General features: G+C 41.7%; 1 protein-coding gene across 3 annotated transcripts in view; it reads left to right on the top strand.

The window, feature by feature from the left end:
* Nucleotides 1-486: 486 nt before the first annotated feature.
* si:ch211-200p22.4 (phosphatidylinositol-binding clathrin assembly protein) overlaps nt 487-12,006 on the top strand; it is a 42,377-nt gene continuing 30,857 nt past the window's right edge. The window contains exons 1-2 of one of the 3 annotated variants that reach the window (XM_034145594.1): nt 487-1,011; nt 1,565-1,688. The gene's annotated coding sequence lies outside the window, so the exon portion shown is untranslated. The remainder of the gene's footprint in view (nt 1,012-1,564; nt 1,689-12,006) is intronic. The other 2 variants (XM_034145592.1, XM_034145595.1) reach the window with 2 other exon arrangements.

Here is a 12,006-nt window from a genome sequence, read left to right as displayed (position 1 = left end):
CTCTCCTGTGGTTTCTCGAAGCATTAACTGAAGACATTTGGAGTCAAAACTCGCAGCTGAGTTGTGTTTCGCGGTGTAGCATAGCAACAATCCCCTAGTAACCCGATCACTTAAGTTGTACTCCAGAATGGTTGAGCTCAAATTGAATGCAGCTCCCTTGAGCCATCTTACAACGAAAGAGGAATTTAGAGCCTGTAAATGTCAGAAAAGTTAGTTTATATTCAATCTGATTCGTTTAGACACACTTGGGTACAGACTATATCCTGGCACTCATTTTCAAGTACAACAGGACCTGAGTGTCAAGGGACATTTCTTGATAAGCAAGAAAACAAAGGGAAGTTATGTTGTGTGCACGTAGTAACGTAGCAACTCTCCCCTAGTAAACCTATCACTTAAGTTGTACTCCAGAATGGTTGAGCTCAAATTGAATGCAGCTCCCTGAAGCCATCTTACAACGAAAGAGGAATTTTAGAGCTTGTAAACGTCAGAAATGAGTTTATTTGTTACCCCTGTGTTAAAGAGATTGGGTTAAACTAGAGTTGGGCACAGACTACATCCTGGCACTTTATTTTCAAGCACAACAGGACCTCGGAGTGTCGAAGATGTTGAACGGGTGAAATAAAATGAAGGAAACTCCTAACCTATCGCCCTCTGCTCGCGTGAAGAAGTGGATACACTTCACCTTCTTCCCCCTCCTTTGTTCTCTCTCTCTCTCCTTTGAGTCTCCTGCTAACTAACGGTGTGTGTGTGTGTGTGTGTTTGCTGCATGTTGCCATGGCTATTCCTGGAGCCTGATGCACTCTGTTACCTTCCTGTGAGACCAACTAACTCTGGGTGCTGCTGTGTTTGTGTGTGTTTGAAGATCTTTTCAGTGCATATGAGAGAGAAAGTTGAGGTGCTGACTGAATGTGTTTCTTGTCTCCAGGCCCCCAGCAGCCTCCTGGAGGCTTTGGAGCAGCACCTGGCCTCCCTGGAGGGCAAGAAGACGAAGGAGTTAAACGCAGACACTAGGTAGACATCTTAATGTCCAACTCCCAGTGGACGTGTTTGAATGACAACTGAAGACACATCTATTTAGATTAGCTTTTTATTAGCGACACACCTCTTTTAATAGGTCTTTTAATCTTTATTATTCTCATACTATAGGATTTTATTTATATTTATTTTATAGTATTATTAGAGACAATCTCTTTCAAATTTGTCTTTTTTAAATGTTTATTTCTTATTAGTTTTTATTTGTATAAGTATTTTTTGTTATTGTTTGATTTATTTTATAGGTTTTAATATTTTATTGTATTTATTCATTTTGTCTTCTGTCTGCCTTTATTGAATGAGGGTTCATTATTTATTTCATTGTATTTTCTTTGCCTGATCACACCTTTTACTTCCTTGTGTCCCTTGATTAAGTTATTAAGATGCATGTGTGCAACATTTTTAAGTGAATTCCTTGTTTCATTTTGTGATCAGTGCCATGTTCTGAAATCACTTTGAGCTGCACCTGGTGTGTGTGAAAGGTGCCTGATTACATTTCAGAATAAGTTTGACATATTTCCATTTTTTGCAGGGCGTCCACCCTGTCCAGCGCCGTCTCGTCCCTCTCCTCCACCGGCATGTCCTTCAGCCGGATGGACGAGAAGGAGAAGCAGCAGGCCCTGGAGGAGGAGCAGGCCCGACTGCAGGCTCTCAAGGTAACACACTCTCCTCTCTGTAACAAATCACCTCTGAGGCAGTGGGACAGGAGCTGGAGCAGCAGAGAGTCTAAAAACATAACTGCTGCCACCCTCTCCTCCTCTCTTGCTGAGATTCTTGGGGTTTATAAGTGTAGGACCCATTTAAAGTATTAAAGGTCACCTATCATGCTATTTTTAGGCAATAGCATAGGTCTCAGATATATAAAAATATATAAAAAACATGTCTATGAAGTGTTTTGCTCAAAATACCAAACAGATCACCCATTCTAGCCATGCCTCATATCCCTCTATTTCACTTCCTGTTTCAAAAGTGCTGATTTGGGTATAAAGCTTTAAAAATAAAAAAGGAGGGGGCGGAGCTTATGCGGGACCCGGCAGCTACTGCCTAAACTAAATGCTGCCGTGATGAAACGCCATATCATGGATTATCAAGGATTCTTTCTGAAACAGTATGGAGCTCAAAGGCTTTCTCTCTTGCCGGTTACACCACAAGGTGAGTTCCTTTTTATTTCCTGCTTCTTCACACACATGCTCTCCAGTACAGGTTAGCTCTGAGTGTTAGCGATGCTAATGTAAACACCGACCATATGACGTCCAAAACAGTCGGGCATTGTTTCTGATAGCAACGTTTCTGATAGGGCCGTGGGTCCACATTTCAGATATTACGTCATATCGGACGCACATCTGGATCAGCTCCGTTGTTCCCCCGTTTTTAGAGATTTGGGTACGGAGGAAAAGAGAGAGGGTTTTATTCTCTGACGCTGCGTGAGTTCCCTGACACACCGGGGACACATATTTATGTATAAAAGACATCAAGGATATTTGATCGGATTCGCAATATAGGCTTGTGCAATATCCAACAATATTTAACGTTTGTCCTTATGCGTATTCCTTGTTTAAATGTGTGATTAGTGCCATGCGAGAGCAGCAGAGATTCTATAAACATAACTGCTGCCACCCTCTCATCCTCTCTCTTTTAAACAATATTTGTATTGAAGTTTTCAAATATAACAAACATTACACATTCATAAAACGGTCAGTCTAGGTGGCAGATACAGTGTAGAATCAAATGAATAGGCATGTAAATAAACACAGGTCAGTATACTGACTATATTTTTGTTGCGTTTCCACTAGGGGTAGTTCCGGCTAACGGGTACTTTTTCACAGTTTTTCTGGCTCTCCAAAATCCAGGTTCTTTCCGGGCCAACAACCGGGCTGAGTATGCTAAACTAGTGAGAGAATCGCTGGCAAGGGGGCTAAAACTACAACAACATGAACATATTTGACCGTGATTTAATTGTAATACACGTTTCAAAATGATGCCGAAGTAACAACATACTGATACCGGTTAGTAAAAACCATGAATTAATGCTTTGTCAAGTCTGCAGACAGACGGCAGGCGACACACCTTTTAAAATGCGTGTTTTCTGAATGGAGATTGGCTAACGCAGTATATGCTCCGACCGTCCACACTCACAACAACGGCCTATACAGACATAAATAAAGCAGCGACTGTATTCACCATGACACAGGCAGTCTGTGGTTTGTACTTGTTTCACTTTTGTCTAGTTTCTGAACAGATATGAGGAGCTGTGAGCTCTGAGTGCTAACAGCTAACGGCTAATGTTGGTTTTGTGGTTCGCATTGAAGATGACGTCACGGCTCCGCCTACACTGCGTTACTATAGTTACTGCCCCAGTTCCTAAACTGTAATGGAAACGCAGCATAAAGTGAGCCTGGCCTAACCAGGCCGTACTAAGCCGTGCGAGGCCCTGCAGTGAAATGCGCCATTATATAAAAACCTGTCTCAAAATCAGCTGATCAGATTTTGGCCACTTTATGATGTCATAACGATGTGTTGTCTTGTGTAACCATTAGCCAATCACCAACCAAGGTAACCCCCCCCCCCCCCCCCCCCTTATCACCTGAATCTCCTCCTAGAGCACCATTGAGTTCTTTTTAACCAAATCTCTCTCAGAGGGGCGTGGGGAGGGGCTCCTTATTTTCATCTAAAGTAACAGACAGAGAATCAGCACTTTGGAAACAGGGCTGAAACAGAGGGGATTATGGGTAATGATCTGTTTGGTGTTTGGAGCCAAACACTTCAGAGACATGTTCTGTATATATCTGAGACCTGTGATATACTGATGAAAAACAGTAGAATAGGGGACCTTTTTAAAGGGACAGTTCAACCCCAGATAACTGTAGATAGAAACATCAAATTGTGATTCATCATCATGTTGTTTTCTTGTAAAGGATCCCACCTCCTGCCGTTAAACTAATCCCATTAGATGAGCAACATAGACACGACAGTCTTCAGCGTATTGTTGCTTAGTAACTTGGGATTCTGTGTCGAGGGTATCTCAGGCTTTCACAGGAGAGTTAAGCTGTGCATCAGAAAATCCACCGATGCACCTCCTGTTTTTCTTTTTGTCTCCATCCACATCCCAGCTAGGGATTAGGGCTTGAAGCCTCAGAGAGCCGTTGTCTTTGTGGCTTCCAGGAAACAAGAATAAATACACACCGTTCACAAGACCAACAGAACAAAACGATGTCTGTTGTGACAACTAACCTTTCAGGAAACATCGCAGCGATTCAGAATCACGATCTAGACTTGATAACGATGGCATATAGAAAATTATGTACTGATTTATAGTAAAGCAGATGGTGTTTTTTACTTATGTGACCGAAATATAGCATCTTCAGACGGGTAGCTTAGCACAAAGACTGAAAACTGTCTCTGTACAAAAACCCTTATATCTGGACCGGTAAAGCTCACAAAAACATGCTATATGCCACGTTTTATTCATACGAAACCTATATTTTTACAGGAGGTTTCATACCAAACTATTTCTTATCCAGGCACAGTAGCTTTCTTGGACTTACAAGTAGATTGTACCGTGTAATTACCATTTTCTTATGTGACGCAACTAGCATCTTTAGACAGTTAGCTTAGCACAGAGACTGAAAACAGAAGGAGACAGCTTGCCTGGCTGTCCAAAGATGTACCTCAACCAAAACAACTAACAAATTAAGTTTTACAGGGGATTATATATATCAAGATGTCTTGGCTAGACACAGTACATTTCTTATGCCCCTTTCACACCAACGCAACTCCGGTTCAAGCTCCGTGCTAGAGCTTTTCTGGTTCAGAACCGGTTCTTCGGTTTAGCGCCGGCTCTTTTCACACCGCTCAGAGCCCGACTGGTGCTGCCGCTGCTGCGTCATGACGTCACAGTTTACGTCGCTGAGTTTCTCCCCAACGCCGGAGCTCACCTCACAACAACGGGCCGGGGACTGCGTTGCTTTTAATCATACGAAGCCAGATTAAATTAAATAACGACTTCTCCAACCTTATACTTTTCTCCAGAGTGCCGTGGTTCATTGTTTATTAATGTGTTTCAGCGGCATTTACCGACCGCTGCAGTGCTGGCCGGCTGCTCTTCAACGGGAGTGTATTCTCCCGTTAGCTCCGGGTTAGCTCACACGGCTCTAAAGTATTCACTGTCTGACTGTCACACAAGCAGCTGATACATATCCCCAGTTCCCCTTAAGTGAATGTGTGTCAGTCTGAATTGACGCTGTTTGGTGTCAGTCTGAATTGACGCTGTTTGGCATCACAACGCTGTTATGAAAGTTTCTCTGGTATAACATGGGTGATGTTAGCATAGCAACCGAAGCTAAACTGACTACTTGCTAAGCCGTTTTCTACAGGCACTTTTTACCGACGTATTTTTCATTATGATTCTACTTGTGATAGTCGGACATGACAACCTGTGCAGCCCATGTATTGATTCCATCCGATAGCTGCTATAATAACACACAAAACGTCTGCCTGCTCTCCACAATGATCAATAACAGAGAACGGATGGTCAAAGTAAGGTACAAATAAACAGAATCACACGAAGCCTGGTTAGTGTTGCCTGACTTTATAAAGTGTGTTTTTTTTAACAAGTGTGTGGTTGCGTTCTAGTCACTTTGCTCAGCACTACTGCTTGTTACAACTTTTATTTGCCGTACTCGCCTTAAGTGTTAGCTCAGGTTAATCTCGCCCCCCTCCGACGTAAGCGTGACGTATGCGGTTCTTGCTTCTAGACGGACAACTTTTTGGTGCTCGAAACGAACCGGATTCCGGAGCTATGACGCTGCTCCGCTGCGGTGTGAACAGGAAAACCCGGTGCTTTTCAAGCACCAGCACCGAACCGGCCCTGAAACACCGTTGGTGTGAAAGGGGTATAAGACTAACAAGGTAAATTATCCGGCAAAGATCCCCTCATAAAAAAGGCAGTGGAAATGCGCCATTACTGTGATACCTGGGGTTTAAAAGTGGTGTTTTTTTAAATGAAGGACCCATTTACAGTATTAAGATGCTGTCTATGCTGGATACTAGGGCTGTACAATTAAAGGATATTTGATCGGATTCGCAATATGGGCTTGTGCAATATCCAAATTGCATTAAGGGCACTATTTGGGAAATGCAAAATATGTGAAAATATCCACCTTTTACAGTATTTAGTCCCTGACGATGGAAAAAATACATAAACGGTTATCGTTGGTGCACAGTTATACCTGAAGTAGCAATTGTAAAAAGGCCTTGTTTAGTACAGATCATTTGAATGTACTTTCCAGTAATAATGATAATTTCCTTCGTTATTGTGAATCATTTTTGCAACTCAGTCAAAAATAATCACAATAAGTTATTTTTTCCAAATCATGCAGCCCTTCTGTATACCTTATTATAGGTTTATTGGGAAAAATACTACTACTACTACCGGCCTGATTTAGAGTTGGTCAAATTGTGTAGCATGGGCCAAGGAGGAACCCATTAAATTCGGAGCACATCCAAATCAGAGGGCGGAGACACACATTATTTTTCACTTATGGAAAAGGCCTTGACGGAGGTCTGCGCTCCCTAAGGTGCTTTTAGAACCCAATGTAATATTTCTCTGACCACATGCTAATGCTGTGTGTACATGGGGTCTTAAACGGCTCCTAATGCAGTAGATATTGATAACACAGCGTTCATCCTCACGTAGCCTTTCACCTCTGTTTAACTCTCTGTCCAAATATTTCCTCGAATGTTATTTTTCTTCTGTGCACTGAGTTTAAGCACACAGAGCCTCAGAGTTCGTGTCGGGACACAAGGCCAATAATCTGATGCCGTTAACGTTATTTATCAAGCTTGGTACTAGGGCTGTGCGATTATGGCAAAAATCCTAATCACGATTATTTTTGGTCAATAATTGATATCACGATTATTAAAAACGATTATCCATTTACTTTGAAAACATCCATTTATTGAAACAAAAATGTGAACAGTTTGTTTTTAACAGTTGATTACCCTGAACTTTAAGTATAATTCAACTGAAAAACCAAAAAAAAATAATAATTACATTTTTTTATTTTTTATAAAAATAATAATCGTTTTATTTCGATTACGTTGTTTTCGTAATCGTTGCAAGCCAAAATCGTAATCGAGATTAAAATACGATTAATTGCACAGCCCTAGCTTGTACTATAAAGCATTTTGTATATTACACTTTTTTCAAAATTGTACACGTTTTCACTCCTCATGCCTGAGGTTGCAAATGGCTGGGACATCTCCCAAGGGAAGTTTTAACTTAGGAATGTTGGAAAACAAATATATTTTCCTCACAACTTCCATATAAAAGGGAAGCTTTTTAGTACGAGAAACACATGTAGTCCATAGAGTGGATATGGAGGCCTAAGAGGAAATTATATATATTTTTAGTGTCATAATAACTGCTAGAATCCACTTCAAGACACTGGTACTAGCGTACCATGCTGTGAATGGATCTGGCCCTTCCTACATCCAGGACATGGTTAAACCATACACCCCAGCACGTGCACTCCGCTCTGCATCAGCCAAACGGCTCGCTGCACCCTCACTGCGAGGGGGACCCAAGTTCCCATCAGCAAAAACACGTGGGTTTGCTATCCTGGCTCCAACATGGTGGAATGAGCTCCCCATTGACATCAGGACAGCAGAAAGCTTACACATCTTCAGGCGCAGACTGAAAACTCATCTCCTTCGACTCCACTTCGAGCAATACAATGACTAACAAAGCACTTGTATACTAACAAAGGACTGGCTTATCTAAAGCCAGTTGAGTAGCACTTGAAATGTTTTAGCTCTGAAACCTGATGCACTTATATGATTCTGTTTTCTTCTAGTTTGTATCTTCTTGGTCGAATGCACTTATTGTAAGTCGCTTTGGATAAAAGCGTCAGCTAAATGTAATGTAATGTAATAATAGTCAATATCAGCACGTGACATGGTAAATATAGCCTTATATAAAATGACTCATACATTTCCTTTTTATTCCTGTTATTTATTGCCATGGCGAATTTCCATCTTGAATATACACACAGAATTCAGATTTTTGAACAAAACTATTAAATCAATCAAACCCTTTATAAACCCTTTACATAGCTGTATGTTCTTGTAGGGAATGAAAATGCCAAGCATGAAATGAGAGTGATTTTCATCAGATTTGACAAAATAGAGACACTTTTCAGGGTACATGTGTGCGTTCAGGGATTTTATGTTAGATAAGAACCGAAGAAACGCATCACTAAAGTGTTACTGCAGTCCTCGCCTTAGACGGAAAACCATGCTGTGCCTAGCAGTGCAGCAAAGGACTTCTGCAGTAACAAAACAACACTTACAGCCCTGACAAAAAACACATGTACAGTATATCTACTGCTCCACTTTCCTGTGCGGATAAGAGTGCTCGGAAACGTTGGCGTTTTGGCCAAAAGTGGCACAGCGATAGAAAAGTCAAGTGTAAAACGTGTGTCACCATTACCATGTCTATGTGAAGCCCTTTGGACTGCACTTATTGTGTGTGTGTGTGTGTGTGTGTGTGTGGTGTGTGTGTGTGTGTGTGTGTGTGTGTGTGTGTGTGTGTGTGTGTGTGTGTGTGTGTGTGTGTGTAGTGTGTGTGTGTGTGTGTAGTGTGTTTGTGTGTGTGTGTGTGTGTGTGTGTGTGTGTGTGTGTGTGTTGTGTGTGTGTGTGTGTGTGTGATGTGTGTGTGTGTGTGTGTGTGTGTGTGTGTGTGTGTGTGTGTGTGTGTGTGTGTGTGTGTGTGTGTGTGTGGTGTGTGTGTGTGTGTGTGTGTGTGTGTGTGTGTGTGTGTGTGTGTGTGTGTGTGTGTGTGTGTGTGTGTGTGTGTGTGTGTGTGTGCATTCTGCTAGAGAAGATACAGTATGTATGTTTTCGGTATCTTCGCAAGCTTTGTTGATCCGCTTGTGGGCTTCGTGGCAGATGAGTGTGCAGCCGGTGTGTTTGTTTGTGTGTGTGTGCAGTTGATTGGATTTTACCGCGCTGTTTACTCCGTGCCCTTGGTTGCCCCGCTTTCTGCCGAAGTCCACTGATTACCTCTGGGTTTAGAGTGAAAGGAGAGGGGAGATAAACGGTGAGAACATAACGGAGGGAGAAAGACGGGGCGAGTAAGGGTCGACCAAATACTGAGTCCAGCTGTCTGAGCGCTCTGCTGTCCATATGGACTCTCTCACACACACACACACATACACACGCACGCACACACACTGTTACTGCTACTGTCCAGCTGGGGCCATAACCCAAACAATAACATCAGTTTCCATTTGTTCCTCTCTACGCCGTCAGAATATAAATGAAGGGGACTCGTTTTATAGCTAGATGGATACTTTGATCATTCCAAATTGGGAAAAACAATTGTTACAGTGTTCAGGCATTAAAGTATGTAAAGGGTTGAACAAATTATAAAACAATAAACACCAAATATATATATACATATCTACAGTAGAAAGGACATGAACTACAAAGAATACACAATATAATGTTCTTGAAAAGTTAGACAGTTCTATAAAAGACCAATATAGACGTATATATATTACAGTAGCAGCAACATGTATACATATGAGTATATAAAAAGTTGTATTAGTCCAAATTCTTTCAGAGGTTATAAAGTAATTTCCAACTACAACGTTTGAGTTTGTTCTTCCTGTGGCCGCTCATACTAAGAGACTGTGCCTTTTGTTCAGCTGGAAATTGCTTTCCCCTTTTCTCCCAAACACTACATGTTCTGTTGTTATTTCCCAGTACATGTCCCCACGTGATAAGACACGACTGTATTGATCCCCGCGGAGGAATTAGGTCACTGCGGCAGAAAAAGTAAAGAAGATCCAGCGGGAAATATAGGCAGATGGCACGGGGAAAAAAAAGCAATAAAACGGCGAGAATGTTCAAATCAAATCAATAAAGCAATTCAATTTGATGTAGTCGCTTATGGGTTATACAGAAACACAGTGGAGGTACCATATACCCTGTACAGAGGAACAGAAGGGCTCACCTATTAGAGGTTCAATGCATTTTATTGATGTTTACTAGCACATGTAAAGTCACAGTGATAGGACGTTGTTCAGTCAGATTTCCCAGCATGCATCAAACTGACCCTGAAGCCAAATGTTCAAATTCATGCAAGAAATGGAAGTCTGGAGGAGGAAGGGAAGTGTTTTGCAAATATCTAGGAGCATCTTCAAAGAGATATTACAGCTTGTCAAATAATTTTTTTCCCCTCATTATCCAGGTTGGTTTCTTACCTCTACTTTGAGACGTTAAAATGTTTGATTTACTGCGAATATCGGCAGCATTTCCGCTCTTCTTCCCTCAAAAATCAAAACCAATTTCAGGTTTGTTCCTGACGTTGCTTCAGTGTGAGCGGGGGGGGGGGTTTGCTGATGTTTGTGTATCTGTCAACCGTCTGCATTTCAGCTGTTTTTCATCAGTACCGGGTCAAATACAGTTTACGAAGCACTACAAAATATTCCGAGGGAGCTTTCTTCTCTCTAGAAAACCAACATAATTCATTTAAAAGTACTTTCACCTAATCATTTGGCATTGCATATATTGTGTATGCTGAACCACACCACCTGGCAACCTTGGCAAAAGAAAATTAAATATATAAACTACCTTTACAAATTTAATTGGATGCAGGACTGGCTTTAAGTATTAAATCTTAAGCCAAGGACGGTCTGAATATCACCAAAGGATACACATTTAAAGATCTGCTTTTACTCCAAATGACCCGACATTGGGCTTATTTGCTGTGAAATGTTTGACAAGCCTTTTAACAAATAGAATTACTGGGACGGCTATTTGGATGTGTCATTGTGCACACCTTTAAAGGTCCCCTATTCTACTGTTTATCAACATATTACAGGTCTCAGATTTATACAAAACATGTCTCTGAAGTGTTTGGCTCCAAACATCAAACAGATCATTGCAGCATTACCCATAATCCCCTCTGTTTCAGCCCTGTTTCCAAAGTGCTGATTCTCTGTCTGTTACTTTAGATGAAAATAAGGAGCCCCTCCCCACGCCCCTCTGAGAGAGATTTGGTTACAAAGAACACAATGGTGCTCTAGGAGGAGATTCAGGTGATAAGGTGGGGGGGGGGGTTACCTTGGTTGCTGATTGGCTAATGGTTACACAAGCCAAAACATCGTTATGACATCATAAAGTGGGCAAAATCTGATCAGCTCATTTTCAGACAGGTTTTTATAGAAATGGATCAGGACAAAAAGAGAGAGAATCTTTGTTCCTGAAACTTTCAGAGTCTCTTTCCACAGAGGGGACACATGTTGATGAGAAGACATGAGAAGAGGGACACTGTTATGTATGAAGAAAGGGGACAACATGTTGATGTAGAAGAGACATGAAGAAGAGGGGACACATGTTGATGTAGAAGAGACATGAAGAAGAGGGGACACATGTTGATGTAGAAGAGACATGAAGAAGAGGGGACACATGGTGATGTAGAAGAGACATGGAAGAAGAGGGGACACATGTTGATGTAGAAGAGACATGAAGAAGAGGGGACACATGTTGATGTATGAAGAGACATGAAGAAGAAGGGGACACATGTTGATGTAGAAGAGACATGAAGAAGAGGGGACACATGTTGATGTAGAAGAGACTAAGAAGAGGGGACACATGTTGATGTAGAAGAGACATGAAGAGAGGGGACACATGTTGATGTAGAAGAGACATGAAGAAGAGGGGACACATGTTGATGTAGAAGAGACATGAAGAAGAGGGGACACATGTTGATGTAGAAGAGACATGAAGAAGAGGGGACACATGTTGATGTAGAAGGAGACATGAAGAAGAGGGGACACATGTGATGTAGAAGAGACATGAAGAAGAGGGGACACATGGTTGATGTAGAAGGAGACATGAAGAAGAGGGGACACATGTTGATGTAGAAGAGACATGAAGAAGAGGGGACACATGTTGATGTAGAAGAG

This window comes from Trematomus bernacchii, unplaced genomic scaffold, assembly GCF_902827165.1.
Source record: "Trematomus bernacchii unplaced genomic scaffold, fTreBer1.1, whole genome shotgun sequence".
Lineage (NCBI taxonomy): Eukaryota > Metazoa > Chordata > Actinopteri > Perciformes > Nototheniidae > Trematomus > Trematomus bernacchii.
This window is presented reverse-complemented; position numbering and strand designations above follow the sequence as displayed.